The 26,510-nt window shown below is 39.9% G+C and overlaps 1 protein-coding gene across 3 annotated transcripts in view; it reads left to right on the forward strand.

Moving 5' to 3' along the window:
* The first annotated feature begins 8,835 nt into the window (after positions 1–8,835).
* Positions 8,836–26,510, forward strand: part of SYNPO (synaptopodin) — a 56,993-nt gene continuing 39,318 nt past the window's right edge. For all 3 annotated transcript variants that reach the window (XR_014025490.1, XM_081320437.1, XM_081320436.1), the window contains exon 1: positions 8,836–9,042. The gene's annotated coding sequence lies outside the window, so the exon portion shown is untranslated. The remainder of the gene's footprint in view (positions 9,043–26,510) is intronic.

Below are 26,510 nucleotides of genomic sequence, written 5' to 3' on the forward strand. Positions count from 1 at the left end.
TTCTATGAGAAAAAAAGCCCTGCCATGAAAACTCTGAGGACTTGTCCAAGAAGTCTCCATGAGTCAGAACCTCAAAGGCACAAACACACATACACACAAGGTGCTGAGGTCTTCCGTAAGGGTATAGGTACCATGGTATAGGGCATGGGTGTCAAACTCGCCACGTCACGTGACGTGTCGTGATGTATTGTGACTTTTTTTGCATTGCCGGAACTGGGGTGGGCACGACCTCCATATGATACAACCAGCCCACAGGCCGGCAGTTTGACACCCCTGGTATAGGGTCTCCTGCTTGACCAGGGCGTTGGATTAGAAGACCTCCAAGGGCCTTTCCAGCTCTATTCTGATTGATTGATTGATTGATTGATTGATTGATAAAAAGCTTCATACTCAGTGCAGTTCATACACAGTTGACTATTTGGGTCTGCCATATTTGAATATTGTCAGTGTCACAGATCAACATTTTTTCCTAGTATTTTTTCTTTTTTCAATATTTGTTCTGAGCACTGGTCACCCTGAGCAGATGACATTTTAAAACAAGCAGCTTCTTGAAAACTAATATTTTTTACACATTTGAAAGCAAAAAGCTATGGGTATTCTGTAAATATATTTAAAAATAAACTTCAAAAACAAAAATGGATTTACCAGTGCAAGGTTTTACAATGAAATTGATAAAAATTGCTGGTTATTCAAAAGGTCAGAGGTCAAATATGCTCCAAAAATTGTCCATGAGCGAAAAGTTAGCTAAAATTATTAATAAATTACAGGTTGTTATGACAGCACTACCCTGTCCTATTTTTCCCCATGCATACGTTGCATAAGGTTGTCACGTGATTTCTATCCATACTATTAAAAACCCAACTTAATTTGTATAACATTCTTTCAGAAGATTGTGGTTGTTTTAACCATTTAATTGTGTCCGACTCTTTGCCACTCCATGCTAGCCTGTCAAGCACAGCTTCTTTCAGTTGTTAGATGTATCAGATTTGAGGTTATCAAATTGAGCCTTGGTGGAGCAGTGGGCTAATGCCTCCTTAAGTAACACCAGCTGCCTGCAATCAGTGCAGGTTCGAGTCCCACCAGGCTCAAGGTTGACTCAGCCTTCCATCCTTCCGAGGTAGGTAAAATGAGGACCCAGATTGTTGGGGGCAATTAAGCTGACTTTGTAATAATGCCGCTTGGGGTGTGTGTGAAAGCCCTAATAAGCAGGCATATACATAGAATGAAGGCTACTGCTAAGCTTGTAAGCCGCCCTGAGTCTTCGGAGAAGGGCGGGATATAAATGGAATTAAAATTAAATTAAATTAAATTAAATTATCAAGCCAGCATGTTCTTTGCTTGCCCCTTCTTCGTGATGCAGTATTGCCTTCTCCAATGAATTAGCACACATGACATGGCCCAGGTAAATCAAAGTAGCTTTCAGAAGATATCTAGGATTGTACTCATTAACTTTTCCTTTTTGCAGCACTGGCTTTATTAGCTTTGTCTATTTTTTTTAATCTGCTGCTAGAGAGACTTTGCACATTTTATCAAATCAGCTCCATTTTTTTTCCCCTGGCACCTAAACTTCTTTGAATACTAGCTAAGTGATGTGAATTGTCAAAGAAACAGAAGGAGCTCTCAGTTAAGTGAGATTAAGGCTGCCAATCTAGAATGTATGGAATTTAGCACTCAACTTGAGTCATCAGTAGAGGTCCTTTGAGTGTTTTATCAATTTTTTTTCTTCTTAGAAAAAAAAATGCCACAAGTCTTGGAGAAGCAAAATTAACCATTATTTCCCCAATTTGCAGTAAAAGAATGTTACCGCTGCATTACTGCAGAGACTGATTTGAATCCTGTTCTATGCTCCCTTTATCTTTCTTACTACATCCATTACTTGTTATATCTTACAATATCTAAAGATATCAGAATTGCTCTTCACCAAATTAATAGAACAGAAGGTACCCGATTGAAAAAGGCCGGCTTGCTCTGCAGTCTAAAAAAAGTCAATCTTTGCAACTTTAAGATATGTGGACTTCATTCTGGCTAGAGAATTGTGAAAACTGACACATCTTAATGTTGCCAAGGTTGAGAAACACTGACCTCCAGGAACTTGACAACTCCCACAATATAGTTTGGTGCCATACTTATTGAAAAGATGATATCATTCTGCACAAACTTGACATGTGCATGCAAGTCTACACAGCACTTACTACATGTATAGTGTAGCTATTCTGCAAAAGATTGAGGAGGCTTTAGTTAAAACATAACATTAACATGAACATCTTGAATGTCCTTCACTTTTGTCTTTTAGTGGACAAAATAAAAGAGCCAGAGTTCTTCCTGTCCCATTAAGCAAAATACCATAGACAGAAGAATATAATCCATACTGCTTCAGGCATATGGATAGGAGAGGTTGCTTCTCCCTCACCTCTGTCCTCAGTGGAAAAATTGACAACTCGTGTATGCTTCACTGTTATTCTACACTAAATTTTGAAGTAGTTGGGATGTAACAAGCTAAAGAATCAGATGCTATCGCTGAGAAAGTTCTAACCTAGCTGATTATAGTAACATTAGAAAATAATATTCTACACTTCTATAAATATAATGACAAATCTTGAGATATCAAATCTTCAAATCCTTTCTTTTCTAATCAGCAATTGTGAAATAAATGTGTGCATATATTTATATTTGTAAATGTAATGTAATGGTTTAGACTGAGACTAAGTTAGTCATGCTTTAGCTTTACTGAAATAGCTTCCATCGGGAAGATGGAAAACACTACAGTACAGGGCATGTACAGTACAGGATATACAAATTTCATAAGTCACAAGTAGAAATATGGGTGGTTTCTGCTACTAAAAAGTTGATGCTGATTTCAACCATTTGAATGGATTGATTATTTTATTTTAGTTAGGTTTTAGTCTCATTGAGAACAATCAACCATGATTAATTTAAGCCTTATTGTTCTTTAGGGCTATGGGGGCAGGAATGGATGTGAAAAAGGAAAATTGGCAGCATTTTCCTTAATGCAAAATCATCTGCTCATATATGAAGATATTACTTCAAATTCATAGGTTGAGTAGCTATGTAAAATAATGTAGACACATCTTTTGTGTGTTTGTGTATTAAACACCGTTAAAAAAGCTATTTGTTTATTCTAAAATGCATTTATTTGGAAACTACCCTGTACCTAAACATGACAAGGAAAGTTCTATCAGAAACTTTCTTTTGTTCATCTGAACAATTTGAATGCTGCAAAGGAATTAAAGAGAAATATGTCTGTTTTCCATCACTTAAATCCCAAATTCCTTTTAAAAATGCATCATGTGTTCTTGGTGCCATCTTATTCTGTCCCTGCACTTAAAAGCTTTGTGGTCAGGCTTGTGAAAGGCTTATTGGACTGAAGGATATAATTTGCTTTTCTGCCTTCCCAGGCAATATCCAAGAAGAATTGAAAATTGCAAAGAATTTTCTTCTGAGGAAGAACAGATTTACCAAGCACTGAATATTATCCAATAAGAGGCAGAATGCTAAAAACGACCTTACAACCACCTTGCCTCCAACCTCAGCCCAACTTTGCAGGCTCCGGGAGAGTTGACCCAAATCCTCACATTATTAAGAAATCTAAGGTTGACCCTGCAGAAGGCAAAAGCTATTTGGCAAGGCTGCAAGGAACAGGAAACGATAGTAGCCATGGAGAGCAAGTAAGGAAAGAGTCAGCTGGAAAAAATCTCCAGAAGGAAACTTGGAGAGCCAATGGGAATGTCCTCCCCCACAAAAGCAATGACAGCAGGCTGGTGTCCAATGAGAGACGAGGAGACTCTCCCTGGCCTGTTTCTGATGCGATGGATCCTGGGATTAGCAACAGAGATGATCAAAGTCAAGACTGGAAAGTGGTGAAAGTGAAACGAGTTCTGCTTTCTCCTGCTGAAGAATCTCGGAAAGCGAGTAAGTATGATCTCACTTTTTAATCCTGCTCCAGCTGTAAGAGAGATAAGATAAACATTTGCCAATCAATAATCAGTAAAAGTGCAGCCTAAAGAAGCAAGGATAGTAGAGGCAGGTCTAGGATACAGAGTCTCCCCCCCCCCCCGCTTCCATGCATTCTTCCATGCAGGTGCTGGGAAAAACAAAGGTGGCCCTCAGTTCCATTGAAGTCAATGAGACTTTCTTGAACCCGGGCTGCAAAGATGGTTTGGCAAACAAATATGAAGCTGATCTCCTTCAGTATCGTTATCTAGCATTAACTAGACATTGTGAAACTTTTGCCACTCAAGTCGTAAGTTCTTGCCACTTTCAATGCAGTTTCAAATCAAAAGGACTCTGCGTTCTCGGGGATAAGGCAAGTATTAGTTTGCTTGGACTTTACCAGGTTAAATAACAATCACAATTTTCTAAAAAACAAAAAACAAAAAACCACACAGGATTTATTGGAAGTGACTTCTTTAATATGGCTGAAAATACAGACTGGTGACTTGCTTTGCGAATTTGCATATGTGTGTATTAGAGCAGCGTTTCCCAACCTTAGGAACTTGAAGATGCGTGGACTTCAACTCCCAGAATTCCCCAGCCAGCTATGCTGGCTGGGGAATTCTGGGAGTTGAAGTCCACGCATCTTCAAGTTCCTAAGGTTGGGAAACGCTGTATTAGAGAGGGAGAGAAGGAAGGACCAGACAAGCTGCAGCTCCTAGTTCAGGGGCAGGCAACCATGCTGGCTCAGGAATTCTGGGAGTTGAAGTCCACGAGTCATAAAAGAGCTAAGATTGCCTACCCCTGTTCTAGTTGAATTCCATCTGGTCAACAATATATCAGATGTGGCCCTAACACAACACAGGTAGTCCTTGACTTACAACCATTTAGTGACCGTTCAAAGTTACAGCAGCGCTGAACAAAAGTGATTTATGACTGTTTCCCACACAACTGTTGAAGCATACCCATGGTCACATGATCAAAATTTGAATGCTTGGCAACTGGCAACCTATGACAGTTGCAGCGTCCTGGAGTCACGTGATCCCCTTTTGTGACCTTCTGACCAGCAAAGCCAATGGGGAAGCCAGATTCACTTGACAGCCGCATTACTAACCTAACAAGTGCAGTGATTCATTTAATAACTGTGGCAAGAAAAGTTGTAAAGTGTGGCAAAGCTCACTTAACAACTGTCTTGCTTAGCCCTGGAAATTTGGGTCTTGATTGTGGTCATAAGTTGAGGACTTTCTGTATCAGAAAGAGATGCTAGTGTTACAGGGAAACAACACAGTAGCAAATTGTGAAATCTGCTGAGTATCATAAACTCCATAGTTAAGGTTTCCTGTATGAGCTTTAACTCTATTTCTAACCCAAGTAAATTTATGTTTTTTATGGACTGAAATCCACAATATCAAATACATGAATCATTTTCCAGTATTACCTAGAGGTAAAGGTGATTAGGAAGTTCAGAAGGAAATGAAATGTAGAAAAGTGTGAGGTGACAAAAAAAGGACACTGAGTGGCTTTTGCTATTATCCAGTTCAAAACACTGAAATATAGTTGAATGTAAAGTGATTCCAAGATTGCTATTTTGTGCCAGCAACTCAAGGCAAATTCTTACACTTTCCCCATAAAATATGGGTTGCTTACAACTTGTGATCCTAGATGTTACCATATTGTGTGTAGCTATATCTTGGGTACAGCTATATCTGTGGTATGGATTGTAGGCAGAAAGCTGGACATTTGTCTTTAAGGGAGGTGGGTGAAAAATAAACAAACATGTTGACCTCACAACAAAGGTTTGGTGAAAGTTCCTTCATATTAAGAGGATGACTAACGTAAGACTCAGGTTGCTATTTTCAATGGTTGTGTTGTGTATAAGGCATATTTCTGCTCATAGTCACCAATCTTGTTTTTAGAATGCAAAAATTTGAAAGGGGTTCTAAATTATCATGAATATTTGTTCTGTCCTTGGATCCTCCTGTGACTTGATAAATTAATTATATAATATTTATTTGCCTGTGTAATTTGATCTTCAAAGTTAAGTCAAAGTCACCTGGATACCTTATTACTTTACAAATTAGACCTGGCATGGAATTTATATTAAAATGTAATTATCTATTCTTGTGTTGGATGACTTTTCCCCCCTTTCTTTGATTTACTTCTAGAGCACAAAGATATAGAAAATAAGCTACTTGCCCGAATAAACCATGGAACTATAGGAGATAGGAGTATTTAATTCTAAGAAAAGACTACATTCTGGCCTATAAATATAGCCATAGGTACAACACCCACCCACCCCACCCACACACTCACGCACACATTTTTGTAGCAATATAACAAAAGTATATTAGAACACAACCAGTACAAAAACTCTAAATAAAGCCAAAAGCCAACCTAGTTCAGCATTATGTTTTCATGGGCCTTACTACAGCCCATCAGCAAGATCAATACCAATTGCATAGTCCCAATTGTGTTCCTAGCAAGTGATACTAAGTGATATAAGGAAAGATATTGAAGGTAAGGCAGGGTCCTAATACCCCAAAGGTAGCATGAAAATCTTTAGCAAGGAAAATGGATATTCCACCTCTCTAATAGCTGTAGTCCCATCCTCTCTCTTGAATAAGTACATTGTTGTGGATGGACTTTAAACCAGTCACCGATTAATGGACTTCCCCAGCTGGTAAAATCATTTTAAAGCTCTTGGTAATGCTGTGATTATTTTTATTCCATTTTTTCCTTCCATTTCCTTCTTCTTTGCCTGCTGTCCTCATTAAGTGCTATTGGTATAATACAGTATATAACCTTAATATTTATGTGTTTGTTAATTCCCTTTTAAAACTGTCCAGCTGGAAATTCAAATATATTATTATAGAGTTATGCATTATATGAAAAAAAAATTCTTTTCAGCTGCTGCCCTGAATTTCTCCCCTTTGAGTTATGGCTTTTCAAAAACAAAAGAAAAAAAACAGTTTTTCTAGTCACTGTGCATATGTTTTATGTTTTGATCATTTGGACTATCAGTAAGAGAAGCAGGGAAATCTCCTCCAGGATTCTGGGCTAAGAGTGCAGGTTGGCAGACTTTCTAAAACAGTGATCTGTTTTCCAAGTTAAATACAACTCGTCCCAAATCTTTTAAAAATCAAGTGAAACCCAAAAAGCAGAGCAAGGAGAGATGGAGAAATCAGAGGCATGTGAAGTAATACCCTGTAGAATAACTTTGCACAGTCAACTTCATTAATGGTATACACAGATACAGTATAACTCTCAAAAATGACCTGTAACTGGAGATCTCTTAGGTTTTGAAATAGGACCAGACTAATTTGGAAATATTTTAGATGGGTAAGAGAGGCAAGTTAAAAGAGCTCCATGACCGCCACTGGATCAATTCAGGAAATTAGAGCCCAATGTATGTAACAGCCAACAAATTGTGCTAGCGGAGGAATATAGGGGTGCTGGTAGCCTAGCATTTTGGAGAACTGTTATCTGAATGGCATATCCTCTTGATGATAGTGCAAAAAGAAGCTGCAGGATTTTTCTTAAGGACAAAGAATATGATAAATACTTGAGAATAAATCAGGTATCAAGAGCTTGGTGATAAAAGTGGAAACATAAAGAGAGGAAGACTGTGAGAGAGAGAAGTAACTTTCCTAGAAGGTGTGTCTTTTAAGATGCAATGGCTGGTATTTTGCTCTCCTACCTAGAGGTACTCTAAGTTAAGGGAAGTTTAAATTAAAATTAAAAACTATTATTGTGGAGCTGTTTTGAGTGTTTGAAAAAAGAAACAGCTCCAGAATTGCCTTGGACATGATTTTTATAATCTCTCATCACTTATAAAAATATCAAAATTGAAAATACCAAACTAATATACCTGGACAACTGCTGTATGATCCATAAAGCAATGCAAGACGCCAGGCTTTAAAATGAGGACGGAAACTGGGTGTGTTTGCGTGTAGTTTTCCCAAATAATAAAATTAAACTTAAAGTTTAAATCTCTTCAAGAATTGTTGTAGATAATTCTTAGTAAACGTCACCAAATACAACCCGTGAAAAAGATTCTACATTTCCTGCATGGCACAAGGAATAGTCCAAATCGGTTAAGATTCCTCTGAAACGTGTGAAAGCGGTTTTTATCAGCCCAAACCCACGGCGTGAACTTTCTCAGCGACACCCAAGCGCGGTGCCAATCGAAAGAGGGACGATTTGCGATCTGTGAAAACTCCGATCGCCGGGTTAAAAAAAAAAACAAAAACATTGGCGCGGCCGGGCGAGAAAGGAGAGGCGTGCGCGTTGCTTTCTTAAAGAGCAGAGGCGCGTTTATCGCTTTCCTTGCCAAAGGCAAACGGCGCCTACTCCGTCGAGCCTCCGCCAGGGTGGTGCGGGGGGGGGGTATCGCGCTCGCGCGTGGACAGGCTGACCGCCCCCACCAACAACTGCTGGCCGAGGGAGGGGGGCTCCCCTTCGGATCCCATTTCGCAGAAGTGGGATTTGCCCGCCGGCATGACTCTGGGCTGGGAAAGAAATCCGTCGACGGCGAGCCCGATGAGTCAAAGGAAAGAAGCGACTTTAAAAGAAAGAAAGAAAGAAGCCGTGGGGGTGGGGGTGGGAGGGGGGAGAGGAAGCGGGAGGAGAAAAAAAGCGCAGGCAGCTTCGGTGAGTCAGCCGAGCTCGTCCCGCTTTTGCCTCTTGCTCTCACCGCTAGGGCGGCTGATGCGAAGCCGAGCCTCCAACTGGCTCGCCCCGGGGGCGTCCAGGCGCACCAGGCTGGGGGTTGCTCTCTCTCTCTCTCTCTCAAGCCTCCCCCCCCCACTTTCCCCCCCCCCCCACCTCTCCGCGCCCGGGTCCCTCGGCTCCGATTTGACAGACGCGGCCAGTTGCTGAGTAAAGCCGGACACCCGATCCGCTTTTGGAGCAGCCGGGAGCAGGCAGAAGAAAGCGCGCTGCCGTGCAAAGCCCGGCGGCAGAGAGGCTGGAGAGGAGGCAGCTCGCTTGACGAGACACACACACACAGAGAGACAGAGAGGGGAGGATCGGAGCCCGGGGCTTGAGATCAAGGAGAGAAGCCCACCCACCCCCCGTGGAAGGGGAGACACGGTAAGAGGAAAGGAAGTGGGGGGGACGGGTCCCGGTGGGGCGCTTGTGGGGCAATAGACGGGCCGGGGGGGTGGGAGGGAGGCGCCGGGCTAAAAATCCAGAGGCGAGTCAGGGCTACCTGTTGCCCCGACAGCCGCTGGCCCTGCGGCGTGTCCTTTTATTTTATTTTTTTTTCCCAGCCGAACCCTTCCTCTCTCCCAGCCTCGGCGGGTTGGCTGCTGCCATTTGTCGGCGGGCCAAGGCAGCTAAGCGAAGTTTGTTGGCGCGGGAACCTGTCGGCTCGGGATATTGGCGTCCGCCCCTTCGCCTGCCCCCGCCCTTCCAGGGAGACAGGAGGGAACGGATCGCCAGGAACTGGAAGGCCGAGCCTGGCCGCTTTTCCTTGCGGTTTCTCCCCCCCCCCCCGGATTATTCTTGGCCAGGGGTAGCACAAGGGAAGAGCCGCTCGCCTCCGGTGGCGATCGAACCCAAACGCCGCGGCGGCGGCGGCTGGGTTTTCCTTCGGAAGACAGGGAAAACGCGAGTCTCTTCTCGCGGGTGGCCTGCGTGGGTTTTCAGTGGGGCATCCCAAAGGTGCCCCGCAGGGAAGGGAAACCTCCCCTGCGTCCCCACTGCGGGGCACGTCCAACTCGGACTGTCAGGTCTACCTCGGATTTGTAAGGTGCCGGAGAAACGTGGACCGAGTGGACTTTCCCGGACTGCGGCAAGTTCCCCTACGTAGAGAGAAACCCACTTGGTGCACGACCCTCTGTGGAATCTGATGCACCCTCTTTAGGAATCAACTATATCCTGGTTCCCAGGCAGCCTGCATGGTAGAGCACAGAAGTCGGGCTGTGACATTCACTGGTGAAGGCAATTTGTGGAGAAGGAACCATCACAGCTCGATGTCATTGATGTAGGTGCCTCCGCTCCACAACGTCCGGGAAAACAGGGAGATTTGCAGCATTTGGTCTCCTTTGTGTGCCATCTTCCAATTCCATCAAAATCTCTTGCCTTGCAAATAAGATTACTGGCCATACAAGTTACCATTTGCAGCCCTTGCTCATCCTCTCCTTCAGCTTGTCATTCAGGGTTACTTTTGCCCTTTTAGTTCACTTCACTCTTGAAAGCTAGCAGGCAGAGAAAGACAGGAGCATATGTAGGAAATGTAAGCCAATAAACTGATGAATACCCATCTATGCTAGATTCACTTGACCAATGTATTTTGTGATGCCCAGATCCATTTGAATATTGGAACACTATCATATTGTTTAACTCAGTCTTGACCAGAAAATAAATATCTAAAAGGAAGACTATTTTGTCCTCTTCCCGACATGTGTCCTTGCTACGCACAGCCACCTGTTTTAGCCTAGGGGTATTGCTAATATGAATGTGAGAAATGCCGGTATAATCTTTGTATCCTTTAGTTATTTGTCCTGTTCCAGCCATTAAACTGCTATTTGCTTCTCAGCCAGACTTTCATCATCACCTTCTGTGCCAAAAAGCTCTGCTTGTCCATCCAGAAAGGAACCCCTTTATGTCAAAGAACACTTCTAAGATGCTCACAGAACTGGAAGTCCCATCCAAGGGTCTTCTTCCCTCTGACATTTCCAAGGGCAGCAGCCTGATGTCCTGTCCAGGCCCAGAAATATACTCAAGGCAGTCCCATTGCTGAGTACTGCTAGAAAAGATTGGGAAAGTCTCATTGGTTGTTTCATCAAGAAACTCATAGGAACCATCCAAGGACAATTCTTTAGTCTTCAAACTCTCTGCCACCATTTGCCCATTTGAAATTAATAATAATAATAATAATAATAATAATAATAATAATAATAATAATAATAATAATAATAATAACAACAACAACAACAACAACAACAACTTAATTTCTTATGAGGATTTTTATACCAAACATGAACTCCTCCACAAAAAGGGCTGCTTGAATTTCCTGATGTAGCTTTGACAACAGAATTTACCCAGAAAAGCCACTGCGATTAGCCAGAGTCAGAGCCAATCAGAACCTTCCAGAACCAGTGTTCAGAAATTCAAACACAATTTTCAATTGCCCAGTTGTTATGAGCAATAGTGATGGACGCTGGGAGTTGTAGTGCAGCAACGTCTGGAGCACGACAATTTCCTATTCCTTTTCTAGACTGTGTGCTGCATTTGGGAGCTAACAAGAAGAATATGTAAATAATTAGATCCATCTGGACCACAACATTGAAGCATTGAATATTGGCTCCTAAAATAAACACAAAAGAGGCTGCAGTCTGCAAAGGTTTTAAAGAGCTGTAGGGTTTTTCTAGCTTTTGTGTATCAGTTTAAAGTGACTGTTGGATTTGATTTTCAATAGAAACTATCTACAATATGATGATCTTTGAAGCACCACTGTAGCTTTTTATAGGTTTCTGAGGCACTTTTGCTCTGCTGCCATTTAGGAATAGTTGTGAGACTATTGACTAAATTAAGTCAAAGAAGGCAAACTTCACAAAATCCAGCAGAACGACTACAGTTTGGAGAAAGGCCTATTTAAAAGTTTGATAGCTTGGTAGGATTCTTGACAGCACAAGGAAATGATACCTAAAAGGCCATTTGTCCCAGTACAAAATCAGTAGAAAGATTTAGCAAAAAGGAGAACGTTCCTGGCGGATATGTTTTTCAGTCTTGTGAACTGCTTCCATTTCTGTCCTTTCCCCAAATCTAGTTAGTGGTTGTAGTGAGCATTGAGTGCTTCTTTGTGCCAACTTCCAAGCATGATAAAAGTAGTTCTAAGGTAACGAGCCAATGAAAACAGATTTATTCTCTCACCAAAAAGAAAAACCCCACAGAACCTTCAAATAGCATTTGAGACAAACGGGGGTCACAAAGTTTGTTTAGATGAATAGCAAGCAGTAGCCAGTTCTGGCCTGCTTTTTTCAGCACTGAGATGTGAATGTTCCAGTGGAAGATAGAATGAGCGGGTTTGATTGGGTCTACTTTGAGAAACTATAGTAGCTCTGAAATTGGAATAGAACTGATGGGGGTGGGGTCACCTATTCACAGTAGCAAGGGAAAGGGCCCTGTGATCCTAGAACAGGACGGTATATAGTCTCCAAATCATTTTCTACTGCTTTGCAGTAGAATTTTAAATCACACCATGAAATTTCAATGGGACAATTGACCCACATCACCTGCCTGATTTCCTGCCATTTTAAGGCAGGAAACACAAAGTTTTGCAATGTACCATCATCCACTTTATTTGCAAATGTAATTGCTGATGCACTTGAAATTCAACACTAATTTTTCCCATTCTTCCTTCGACAATTTAATAACAATATATTCAGCACAGTTTTGTCCAGAGCTCCCAAACAGCACTTTCAATCAACCATTATTCAGTACACAAGCTAACCATTAGCTAAACATAGAGAAAGTAAACCAGTCAGAATCACTACTGTCTGCTTTAAGCTTGCCAATTGCTAACTTTACTGGGCCTCCTAGCATCCAACATTTGTGACATAAGTATCCACAGGGGCAGGGCAAGTGATAAAGGCATCCATCATGATGCCATAACTGAAATACTAGGATTTATGTACTTACTCCAGGCACCAGGATGAAAATGTATAAAAGTAGGGTCTTCAGTCTGATATAAACATAAGAGTACCATCAATTCTTTTTACATCTTCTTCAGTCCATTTGTCTGCCAATTCTCCAGAGTGCAAAATCCTCTGGTTTCTATGGGACTATTGTGAGAATATTGTTTTGAAAATATTAGCAAAAGCAGAAGAGCCTCCAAAGCATATTTTTCCATCATGGTACCAACTCAGCAAGTCCTGAGAAGTGTGTTAATTACTAAACACAAAGAAGCCTCATAATCTGAGCTATGAATGTGATTTTACAAGGACTCCAAGCTGCATTTTATGTCTACACTTAGGTCATGGTGAGTGAATGCAATATGACCTGGGAGGTGCTGAATGTGGAAGTCTCCAGTCCTTCCACAAGCATAAGAGAACCATTTTGGGGAGAGTGCCGTCCGGTCTTGGGGTGGGGATGAGGACGATTTAAAGCTGAACATTTGAAAATTTTACTCTTGCGTGTGTGTGTGTGTGTGTGTGTGTGTGTGTGTGTGTGTGTTCACCAGGGGTCTTCAAAACTTGGCCCTTTTATGACTTGTGGACTTCAACTCCCAGAATTCCTCAGCCAAGCACGCTGGCTGAGGAATTCTGGGAGTTGAAGTCCACAAGTCATAAAAGGGCCAAGTTTGAAGACCCCTGGTGAACACTATCAGGTAGACACTTTGCATTTGTTCTCCTAGTAACATCAGTCACAAGGAGAGGACCTGCCTTTTAATCACAGACAAAAAGAAGAGGTGCAATTTTAAAAAAAACATGTTTGTTTTATTCATGTCCTTTTAAAAGAAAAAGTTTCTATTCTCTGTATAGCATCAAATGGCAGGCTGTGGGGAATGCTCTTCCAGAGATAATGTCTTCCACAGCATCAAATTTCATAGAGTCCTAGCATTCAAAGGGGCTATTTAGACTCTCAAGTTCCAACACCCTGCTTAGTGTAGGGATCCAGTTTAAAGCATCTCTCTGACTGACGGCTGTCTGGTCTGCTCTTAAAGACTTTCAGTAGAAGGAGAACTCACCACCATTCTGTGTAATTCGTTCTGAAATGAATTTTCCAAAAGAGGGAATAAAACCCTCCCTTTTTAACATTATTTTAACAGTTAATTTCTTTACATTGTAACATTTTGATGAAAGAAACTGTGCTTGAAGAAAAAAAATGCCTTGCTTCCTTGGAACAAAACGTTTTGGGACAAAGTTATTGATTCTGAGCAACTTGAAACCTTAGGAGCTGACAGACTTATATAACCACTGATGATCAAGTAGCTGGACTCTTGGTCATGTCCATATTCATGTCCCCTGAACATGGCATAAGCCTAGCTCTGAGAAGCAGCTTTATATCACATAATCTGAGGACCCTGCCTTTGTCTCTTCAGAGGCTGCTTAAAGTCATTTTAAGATGGCCCAGTTTAAAAGTGGTGCTTTCCAACTTCCCTCAATAGCGCCCTCCTAAAAGTGTGCTACTCGGAAGTTCCGATTTAAACCAGGAAAGAGAACAGGGTTTTTCCAGCATCGTGATGATGATGATGATGATGCTTCTGTCACAATTGGTGCATTATAGATTTTCTGCCACTTCTGCTGACAATAGTTACTAGTTGGATAGTTATTCTTTTTATTACTTTGGGGTGGAGGACAGCAGCACTCCCATTTTGCCTAGTCCACAGCCTACATCTGAGAGTTGCCAGCCATGATCACTCTCTCTCTACCAACACCTGTTGCAGCATTCCTTTAGGATGGAGTTTTCTTATTACTGATCACTATTTCACCTTGTGCCCCTGCCCATTCCTGCTAGTCCAACCAACATAGCAGGAGGGATAGAAATGGTGTGAAGTGGGAGGAAGGCGTGCTCCTGATGTTCCTCACAACCCCCTTCTCTTGGCCTGTGACTTGCTAGACCTCTTGAAAAATAACTAAACCCTTTATGTCAGGCATCTTTCTACCCTTACCCAATTTCTCCATGTGAAGAAAACCCATTGGTGGATACTTTCCCACTGGCAGGTGACATCAGAGGGAGGGAGGGGAAATGAAGTAAGGGAATCCACCAATTATGGATTGGTGGCTGTAGTTGTCTCTCTGTAAAGATAACATCTCTCATTACAAAGGTAAAGCTGTGTGATAAGAGAATGTAAAGCATAGTCACACTTAAATGGATGTCTACGGAGGTCATGGTTGTCCCAAAGATCTTTAAGAAAGTCCAGTTGCCTTTTGAAAAAGGACCTTTGGGATCTTAAATGGTTGTCTAGTTTTCTTGTCTGTATGTCTGGGGTTTACTAGCTGATGACATCATCTGCAGTCCTACAATACTGTACTTTCATCCAACCTTTTAAAGAATGGTTTTTATGATTCATATCTGTTCAGGCTAAGATAATGTCTTGTTTTGTAAGGTGATAGAAACTGACATTCCTCTCCATGGAAATGCAGTCAGACTAAGCCAGTGATTGGATACTTTTCCCCAGAAGAGACAAACTGTTCAGCCAGTTTTACTTTTTCTGTTACTAAGATGTACTGGTTACAGTTTAATACTTTAGAATTACCAAAAATGCCAACAAATATCAAAAGAAAGAGAGGTCTACACCGAAATGTTAGGCCTCTGTGCTAGTTTGAAAAGAAAGTGTGATTGTGTTAAGGAATCCATTTATTAAAGTCATAGCAAATCTTAAAGCAGCCACACCTTTCAGCTAAAGTGGTGTTTCTCAACCTTGGCACCTTTAAGATAGGTGGACTTCAATTCCCAGAATTCCACAAAGCTGGCTGGGGAATCCTGGGAACTGAAGTCTGCCCATCTTAAAGTTGCTAAGGCTGAGAAACACTGTGCTAAAGCATTTATGCAATAGGAAACATTGCAATAATCATGTCATCCTCTCTGGCTTCTGGAGATGTGAGATTATGAGACAGAATACCACTAGGAAATAACAAAAGAATGGAGATAGAGACTTTCTTTCTTTCTACTCTATTAACATTGGCCTTGCCAACTGACAAGAACATTCTCTTACCAGCCCTAGTGATCAATTTCATTCCAATGTTCCACAGAGATGCAATCTTTTCCTTTCTTGGTGATGGAAGGTGTTTCATTTACTCCTGTTGCATTATATGATTGTAATTTTTTTTACACATCTTCATAGTTCTTGGGTATTTGTTGAACTTCCCAAAGGAATGGCTGTTTCTCAAAAAGCAAAAGGATCATGCATTATCAGGAAAAATATGCTTTTTATTCCTAATACTCATTGTTCTGCTTCTGTCAGCCTACTAATAAAGCAGACCAAATAACCACCAGGAAGACCAAAACTATTTGTACTGAGATGGGCTATAATAATAGAATCTTGCAAGCCCAATTGTGCTGTACCTCCCCACACACACTTCTTATACTCTTGTTTAATTAGGAAGGTGTGTGCCTGAGTCACTTCCAAATGCTATCTTGTTGCTCTGGACTTAAAAATGTTTCAGTCCTTTTTGCCTAAGTAACAGTTCTTGCATATTTTGGTCAAGTTCTTCTTCCTTGCTCTATAGCAGGGGTCTTCAAACTTGGCCCTTTTATGACTTGTGGACTTCAACTCCCAGAATTCCTCAGCCAGAGTGCCTGGCTGAGGAATTCTGGGAGTTGAAGTCCACAAGTCATAAAAGGGCCAAGTTTGAAGACCCCTGCTCTATAGCTTCCTGCAACTGAGAATAAAAGCAAAGTAGCAAAACAGCTAATATTTTGGAATTATGTAAATTTATCAAAGTTATTTAATTTATTGAACCCAGTCTCTCCTAACAAGCAAACTATGCCATTTGGGCCAGGTTTTTTTCTCTCTCTCCCCTTCTCCCCGCCACTCTCTCTTTCCCTCTCCCTCTTCCCCTCTCTCTCCGCCCAACCGTCCTCTTAGGGTTGTTATTGTGGGTAAATAGGAAAAAGGAGCATTATATACACAATATCAACTTGAACTGTACAAAATTAAGATGAATTTAAACCAATCAATCAAATCATATATTTCTTTAAAAGTCAGACAATGGGCATTCATCTCGGTGGAAACAAGCTTCATATGTCCATTGTCAAACTCTATAATGTGCAAGATTTGGATCTCTGGATGCAAAAGAAAAATCAAATGTATCTGAATAAAAGTAGAACATAGCAAAATGTATCCCTTGCCTCGTTATAGAGATAGCAACTATTCAACTGTTGCTAAGGCAAAGAAACAGTGGGTTGTTTTGCCAACCCTCCTCTCACCATTCCCTGCCCCCCACTTTTCATTTCTTATTGTCAGAGCCCAAAACATTTCAAAGAAAATGTCATGCTCTCCTTCTCAAGTTTTAGAAGGTGTTGTTATTTTATATCAGACATGTCAAACACAAGGCCCAGGGGCCGGATCCGGCCCGCAAAGTGGTTTCATGTGGCCCGCGAAGCCATCCTGGAAACAGGGAACCCCAGTGCCTTGGCCCTGGCCCAGAGACCCTCCTTCTGCCAGGGACCCTCAGATCTGTCCCACTCCTGCCCAGGCCCCCACAGGCACCCTTGATGCGAACGATGTAGAGCTGGCCACGCCCACCCAGTAAGCCATACGCACTCTAGCCACACCCACCCAGTAGGCCACGCCCACCCTGGCCATACCCACCCGGCCCCCTGAGGGCAACCACAATGCTGATGCGGCCCCCAATGAAATTGAGTTTGACACCCCTGTTTTATATCAAGTCATTTAAATACATTCCTTTGAAGGCTTAGGGTTAGGGGATTGATGAACTCCTTGCAAGCATGCCAGAAGACAAGAAGCATGGGTCTCACCTACAACATGGTTACGTAGCTGTTTCAATCCACCCCAATCCACCTTTTTTTTTCCTGTTAAGGTGTAGAAATTCTGCCATAAGCTCATTCAATCATACTGGATAACATTCTAACGCAATAGAGCTAGTCTGAATAAAGTAGCAACTCACACCAGATACAATCATGTTACTGGAATGGAATTTGGACAACAGTCTTGTCTAGAATTGTCTTCTAAGCACCTCTTATCAAAGATCTCAATTAATGATCTACTTATTTCTGCCAGCTCCACTTTTTCTTTCTTCTCAATCTCACAGTATGTGGAATGAAGATAAAGGAGTCAAAATACAAGACATAGGGAAGCATGCTTATTTCTCCATTAAACTCCATTTCAGCGCTCCATTTGATTTCACCCTGGGAGCAACTGGAAAGTCCAAAAAAGGATTGAAGGAAACTTTTTTTAAAAAAAATGTAGATACATATTATAGTTATGATTTCTTATGGTTATGTGCTGGGCTTGGTTAGAACTGAGGTGATTCAGGTTCAAATCTTCCTCAGCCAGAGACATTCACCAGTTGTATTTAGACTAATCCCTATCCTTTTCTGAATCTACTTCATGGGATAATTATTAAGGTAAAATTGGGACAGTAAGGTAAGACTATGGCTGTAATCTATCCCTATTTTGTATGCCCCTAACCACAGCATAAGTGTTCTTAGACAACAAGCTTTTCCCTATCTTGTCTCCATTAATTTGACATCATTTGATCTGTCACTGATGACAGGCTGTTATGTCAGTAACGCCAATTATCAAAGTAATGTTTTTCCTCTTATGCTGACACTGCCCAAGAACAGCTTCTAGGTATGTCAAATCTCCTAAGCTTTGTCTCCCTTATCATGGAGAGATGTCAGTTGACCAGCTGTGGGTAGGAACAGAAGCATTAGAGCTAGGATAGTGATTGACAATTTCATATCGATATACCAGCCAGCCCAAAGATGGATGGATAACAGTTTAACATAGTCAATAAAAAGCCCTATGTACTGTATACCACTATGAAATCCTGCAGAAATATAAATGTAATTAACAGTCAATAAATATGCATTACCAGGTATTTCTCAGAACAAAGGCAGCATGACCATGTTGAAAACAAACTGGTTTGGTAATAAGTAAAATGAAGGATGCACTCTTTAGGAAACAGTTCTCTTATGTCTGTACATCTCCATCTATGGCCCTTAGCTTTTGTCTTTCACCAGTGGCTTTGGCTTCCAAGGGCTAGAGGTGATGATTTACATCAGAGATTACTCATATGGCACCTGTAGGCTTCTAGACACCTCTGCAAGACTCCTAAGTACCTAAAGATCCTCATAATTATATAGTGTTTTTAAAGAACCAGAAAAAAACTTGAAATATCACAAAGGCATCAATTCTCACAGTGTTTCAGGATTCTCGTGTGAGAGCTGGCACAATTTCAACAAAGAAAGTTAAAATCATATAAACTTTTGAGGTTGTCAGGTTAGTATGATTTCAATTTCTTTCTCATTAGATTTTGAAAGAGGTTATAGGCAAAAATCACTGAAAACTTATGAGTTTCCTTTATGAGATTTTAACAATGTTTAAGGATTTCCCCCATCCCCAACATTGCACAGTAGCTCTCAACATTGTCAGATATTCAACCTTTGGTTCATGGTTATTAATATTTTATTGCATCTGGAAGTTGATCTGGAACAACATATTACATAACTGAACTTAATAATTAGTAAAGGTAACAGTAAATTGTGGCATGCATTGATTTACAGGCTAAATAACCAGGAAATTGTTAATAGATTTGGCATCTGAGATATCCAAGTTTTGAAATATATATTTCAAAATATGTCATTTTCATTTCTTTATTTAATTTAACATACTTGGGTGGCACTTGCCTCCTTAACAACTCAAGCAAATTTACAGAAATATAATAAAATAGCAAGCATAATGTTAAAACAAGCTTTTAAACACAATTTAAACAATACCTTTTAATAATGAATGTCATAACCATTAAAACAAAGGAAAGCTCTTCTGAACCTCTTCTAAACTGTGCTATGGAGTGGGCTTGCCTCAGCTCCAGAGGCAGTCTGTTCCCCAGTATAGAGCCACACACAGAGAAAACAGAATTAATCATTGATGTCAAGTGTACCTGCATTAGGACCACAAAACCAGCCCCACCAATGTTCTAAAAATAAGGTAGAAATAGGTGTTTCTGTTAGTATTGTGTCCTATGTCATGTAAGGCTTTCCCCATGACTGGTAGCAATAGGATTTGGTTCATAAAGCAGTTGGCAACTCATGAAGTTTTTCAGCATGGGTGTTCTGTAAGATCATCATAGTGAGGTTTCACTCACTATATTTGTTGACTCATTTTGAGTCAATTGCCATCTTCAAGGACTGCCACAATAAATGCAATATAATTTAACCCTGAGATTGTTAGCAGGTGAATTACTGAAGTCTCTTTTCTTCAGGAAGGGATTAGGCTTTTTTTAATAGACTAGACAGGCACATAGTAAAATATTTATGTTATGTTATGTTATGTTATGTTATGTTATGTTATGTTATGTTATGTTATGTTATGTTATGTTATGTTATGTTATGTTATGTTATGTTATTGCATTGCATTGCATTGCATTGCATTACCATTACATTACATTACATCACATCACATTAAGACACCATTACCAAAAATTCCAGTGACTGTATTATATAACCATTGTTCAAACTTCTTATGTCTCTTTCTGCTGCTCATCTTACACAGAGTTAAAACCAGTTTTCTTTTGAGTGGATGATACAGTTTTCATTTGATCCTTGTTTTGATAATAGCCTGAAATAGTAACGGGTTGATTGTCTTATCTGTGTGAAGATTAGCTTTCACAGTAGGGGTGTGCAGTTGGGCCATTAGCTGATAAAAGACACTCCTTGCCATTAATGTTAGATGGCTATATAGCTTCAGTGCTGAATCCAGAAGGATCTCAAGTCTGTACATCCAACCCCATCTAGAACAAGCATTTGTCCTGACTTTTGAAGTTCAGCTGCCAGGTTCAATAACAAATATGTTTTGCTCAACTAATATTTATCAATAGATACAGAAACAAGACAATCCTTTAAAAATATATGGTTTCAAAATTATATTTCAGACAATAATGTTTAAATTGCAGTGCTTAAAAATCATTGGGTAAAATCCTAGTTCAATATAATGTAATAAAAGCTGGATCTGTGGTCTTAGTGAAAATGATTTTTTCAGGGAATGATATTTTTGAGATTTCCATTAGGGTTACTGCATTAATTCAATGCAGAAAAAAACAGGATTGTGAAACATTCAAAATTAACACATTTAGTCTTGCAAAACCTTTATGGACTAAATTCATTAAATACCTGAGTCTGTTCAGGTGCACATAATCCACAAAATCTGAAGCCAGAATACATTTGCTAATGTTTAAAGTACCAAATACATTAAGCTTGATCTAATGCTGGGTAAAAAAAAATATTTCCCAACAGTAACTAATTCATGCAATCATTCAAGATTGTGGTCTTTTGACAGAATCTGAGTTCAAAATAAACTTGCTTAGCTTTGGTATGATAGTTCAAGATATGATAATCTCTTATTCAAAAACCATGTTGCAGATCAAAGAAAAAATGTTTTTGTACTTAGACAGGAAAAGTATTATTTCCAGAGAATTGGAAGTTAAATGTAATACATTTTCCCCACTGCTTGTTTGTCATTAGATAACTGCTTCTTTGGGGGATGGCGCTTTAAGAGATAACTTCTCTTAGGGATCAGTAGAGCTTTGACCAAGTAAGCAGTATACTCTGGGCAGATCCAGGCAATCACATTAAAGTGCAGTTCACCAGTCTTGGAGATATTCTTCTGAAAGTCACATCAAGATAGGATGATAGGGGCTGAATGACTGGGGTAAGATTAGATCAGACTGATTTGTTTGTTTGTTTGTCTGTTTTACCAGGCTGGCCAACTCCACAAGTGGTGTACAATATTAAAAAAGGCAAGAACAATTAAAAGGAAGAGAGACATGTACACCGAGTAAAAACATTCCAGCTTATGTATAAAATAAGACTTTAGGATGGCTTGACACCATCCTAACCTAAGACCTGGAGAAACAACCTGGATCTTTAGGTTGGGATCCATAATGTTTTCTGGATAGAAGCTGTTCCAGGGGGGCAGGCATCACAACAGAAAATATGTGCTTCCTGTATCTTAACAGATGGCATTGTTCAGTCAATGGAACTGGAGCTCACCCATTCTGCCTAATTATACAGAAAATATCAGCAGCTTAATATGGTTTCTAGCAGCTGGACAGATCCCAAGATCTGTGACCTTGTCATTAACTACATAATCAATGTAACTTGCTTACACTGTATTTACAGGGAAAAAATGTGTCAAAATACGAAGGAAAATGCTATTTCAAATATAAACCAGCCCAAAACAATTTTAAGCTGCCTTAAGGGGTGAAAATGAGATGAAAACAAGGTTAGGAAGATACAAGCAAGGTTAGGAAGATACAGCATTTAGAAAAATATTTTATGTTTTCATTCATAGGACATATTTGTTCCGCAGCTAGGGAAACATGAGGATAAGCCTACTGACACATAGGTTATGTATTTCATGGACACAAAAATCACCTATAGGATCAGTGATGTTATGTAACTTTGCTTATCTGAAGGGTTTGTTCAATTAAATGGAAACACTTTTTGACATTATTTGAATCCTCAATCTTATAGAGAGAGAGGTTGTTGGCTGGCTTCCTCATCTTGTTTGTTTCTAAAGGATTCTTTATACAATCACACTGTTTACTGGATTTCAGTTATCCCCAACTGAGCACCACTAGAATAAGTTATTCTTCAAAAGGGTTATTTGAAGTACACATCAAATTAGACATGAAAAGCAGCTGTTTTCTATTCTGTTTTTTTGAATTTATCCATACCTATGTGATTAATTATTACATTTTTCTGGAATACTTTATGTTGAAAAGAAATGGGTGGATGGATGGATGGATGAAAGGCAGTTAGATGGGTAAATATGTAGATTTTGTATAGACACCAAGTTTCGTGATAAATCTGGTTGATATACCATATTAAGAACAAATTGAAACAAATATACAGCAAAGAAAAATAATTAACATCTAGAAAGCAAAATAAACTTTCTCTGATATAACAACATTCCCATGAGGGACCTATAACCTATAACCCAAGCTAGCATTCCTAGGTTTTGAGAGCTTGTTTAAGTAAGGTAAGGGCAAGGGCAATACAGTTCTCTGGAAGGATAGCAATTCCAGTCAGCAAGGCCTGCTTTTTGAATCCTATTAGATGACATTGTTCAATGGTTGAGACCTGAAGCATGCTAACTCATAGAGCTGCCTGTTACTAGTCCTCATGGGCGAACCAAAAGTGTATCATGATCAATGATATAAAAAGCTGTTGAGAGATCAAGAAGCAGCAGGACAGTTGCACTATCCCCATTCCAGTTCCAGTTGAGACCCTGTCTCAGTACAATATCCATCCTGCCCTGAAACCTGATGAAAATTCAAGATAAACTGTTTCCTCCAAGACTCTCTAAAATTGTAGCCTGAGCATGTCAACAATATTAATTAGGAAATACTCCAGAACTATTTCAAGCTAGTTCAGGTACTGTATACAGATAGCTATGTCATTACATAATAAATATTAGTATAGATGACTTGGTAGTAAAATTGGGTTTTCTTGTAGAGCTCAAAAATATTTAAGGTAGAGCTTTCTTGTGGTTATTGCAATTGCTCAATGCATTTTTTTCTTTTTTTATAAGATTTTTATTGATTTTTTTCATACATTCAATAGTACTTGTTCAACAAATGTGTTGTCTGAGTTTTACATTCACTAATACAGATTGAATTCCTAATCCTTTATTCTTTTCTCTAGCCACTGATAAGTCCCAAGTTTGATAATATTCTGTTTCTTCTTTTTCTTTCAACCTCAAACTCTGCACATTCTAGTATTTTTTAAATTATTTCTTCATCTGATGGTATTTCTTAATTTTTCCAATATTGTGCGAATATAATTCTTGCTGCTATTATTACATGTAAAATAAAATATATGTTTTGTTTATCAGTCTTTTCTGGCATTATACCTAATTTAAAAAGTTCAGGTTTAAAATCTGCATGTTTTCCCAACATCTTTTTTAAGCCAGCTATGTATTTTTTTCCAATAACTCTGCTTTGGCACATGTCCACCAAACATAGTAGCAAGTACCTGATTTGTGTTTACATTTCCAACATCTATCTGACATGTTTTTAAACATTGTAAAACATTTCTTTTATTTCTTTAATGTAGGTGCAGCATAATCTAGATAGTCCAGGACAACAGTTTGACAGGTGTTGGGTTACTAACCCTCTCATCTTCAGCACATACTCAATACCACTGGGTTGGTGGGTGCTTAAGTTTGAATTGTCTGATGGAAGGTACATTAACAAAAATCAGAGCTAAAGTTTATTGTTTTGGAATAATAACTCATATTAGTTTGGAAGATCTTGTTGTACAGGCAATACTCACTTAATGACCAGTCAAAGTTATGATAGACTCAAAGTTATACTCCATCGTCTAAGTCAGGGGTGTCAAACTCCTGGCTCATGGGCTGGACGCTTCATCCAGAAGCCACACCCACCCCATTGCTGGCAATGGCAAAACTGTCCCGATACGTTGCACGATGTCATGTGACATCGCAAATTTGACATGTCTGCGTTATTGCTTCTGCACCCAGCCCTCATGGTCACATGACCGCATTTCCATTGCTTGACAACTGCATCACATTTATAACTGGTTGCAGCATTCCGTAGTCACATGATTTGCAATGCTTTTTGTTGCTTTCTGATGTTTTGCCAGTTTCCAGTTCGGGGCAAAAGAAAATGCCCAGAAACACCAGAAATTGGGAAAAAATATTGCAAATCATGGTCATGTGATTAGACTAGATTTTACAAGCATTTTTATGTCATCATGAAGTGAGTCAGCATGGTCATTAAGCAGATCACATGGTTTGTGATCCACTTAATGACCATGCTGACTCACTTCATGATCACAGAAAGATGGTTGTAAAACCTAATCTAGTCACATGGTGAGCCACTAACAACCACAATGATTTATGGCCAAAATTCCAGGCTCAACTGTCATTAAGTGAGAACTATCTATAGCAGGGGTGATAAGCTGCCAGCCGGCAGGCCGGATCCATCATAGTAAAACTGCACCCATCTATTGCGGGCAATGGCAAAGAAAGTCATGATACGTCATGATACATCACATGACGTTGTGAGTTAGACACCCCTGATCTATAGTATATATAAGATTAACTGTAATGTCCTTTTCAGTCACTGTATTTATTTATCCAATCTGTATGGCTGCCCGTATGACTGAGAATCTCTTATTGAGATTTACATTAAAGAATTACATTAAAACAAAACCAGCTAAGATCACCTTGAGCTGAGTAAAAACATAAATCATTAGACACACGCACCCTTGAATGATTTGAATTCTACAACGTTATCCCTTCTTTTTCCACTCAGCTTCTGGAAAAAGGAACCAATGTCCTTGTCACAAAGTACTTGACTTTGACAAGTAAGAAAGAAAGTGCTAAGCTCTATGTTTCAGGATGTGACTGGAGCCGTGGCTGTGACATTTGGAGATCCAGGAAACTTGTCAAGTGATAAAGTTTATAAACAGGCAACCGCTAGCTCTTAGCGGTTTCATTACATTTTGGGAAACTGTGAACAAGCACTCATTTTATTGAATGAGCCCTAGATGTATAATCTGACAATGCACTGTGTACATAGCTCATTTTCTTTCGGTTTTCTACCGTATTTTTTTTTAAAAAAAGAAGTATGTAAAAGTGTGCGCACATTTATGTGTGCCATGAAGATTTTTCAGAGTGATTTAACACAATTCTGAATTGCTGGCTAGTCAGTGTGGAACTAAATAGAAAGATTCCAGGTTTTTGGGGGGGGGGTTGGGGGGGGTTTCTCCCAGTTCAGTGCATATTGAACTGCTTACACAAGGGTGCACAGTCTATTGCCTTCCAAGTATATCCGTAGCTGAATTTGAAGTTCTGGCCTCTCTTTCCAATGGACATTCTCACTAGGACTACAGAAGTTGAAATTTAACAACTTTTGTAGGTTTAGGAAGTGTACAAGCAACAGCAAGTTTAGATAAGGATACAAGGCGTCTTTATGACATGATTGGCAGTGAAAACACTTTGAGAGACTTGGACATTTTGAACCTTAATCTGCTTCCTGTCTCTGATCATTGTCCTATTTCCTGGTCTCGTAGTATGAAATATAGTATCTAATTCAAAAGATATACTACAAAGCCCCACACAAAATGCTCATTGACCTTCAGTTATTCTATCTTTCTTCCTGTAACAGATTGTATGAATAAGTGCTGCTAGTTTTCCCAGGTACCTCACAAATTTCCTTCTTTGCAGACAGAGAAGCAGCTTTCTTAACCTTGCTTAACCCCAGCTTCAATACAACCCTCCAGACACATTTTATAGCCGCTCTCTTTTGTGTGCCCTGTCATACTTTTCTGTAACATGCAGTTATTTGTTGTCCTATCTGTGGATTTACAGGCAAAACATCCCCCTTCTTAATGGGAATACAAAAGAGATGATAGAGCTCTCTATCACTCATTTTTGGATGAGGCTCCTACCGGTATCTGCCTACCATTATATGAGCAATGGCAGATTTTTGATCAGATGCCTCTTCTGCAACCTGAGCAATTTATTCTCCTTTATTTAATCTGACTTGACCAAAGGGTGTATTAATAGCATCCATTCACACCAGAGAGGTCGCCATTATCTGTGAATTTGTGGAATCTAGAATCAGTGCTAGTAGTACTAATGGTGTTACCTAGTTTGAGTAATGAAATGTCTGCAAGAAAACAACCAAGCTCAGAGAGCACCAAGGACCCCTCATTTCAACCCTGAAATATATTTTTTACATTGTAGAAATCTATTTCCTTCCTCCCTGTAGTAATGTGAAGATCTATATATCTATCCATCTATATATCCATCTGTCTGTCTATTTGTCTGTCTGGTCTGTCTATCTATATCTATCATCCCCATATTCTCTCTATTGGCAAAATAAGTTGAGTTC

This window comes from Vipera berus (genome assembly GCF_964194415.1).
Source record: "Vipera berus genome assembly, chromosome: 2".
Lineage (NCBI taxonomy): Eukaryota > Metazoa > Chordata > Lepidosauria > Squamata > Viperidae > Vipera > Vipera berus.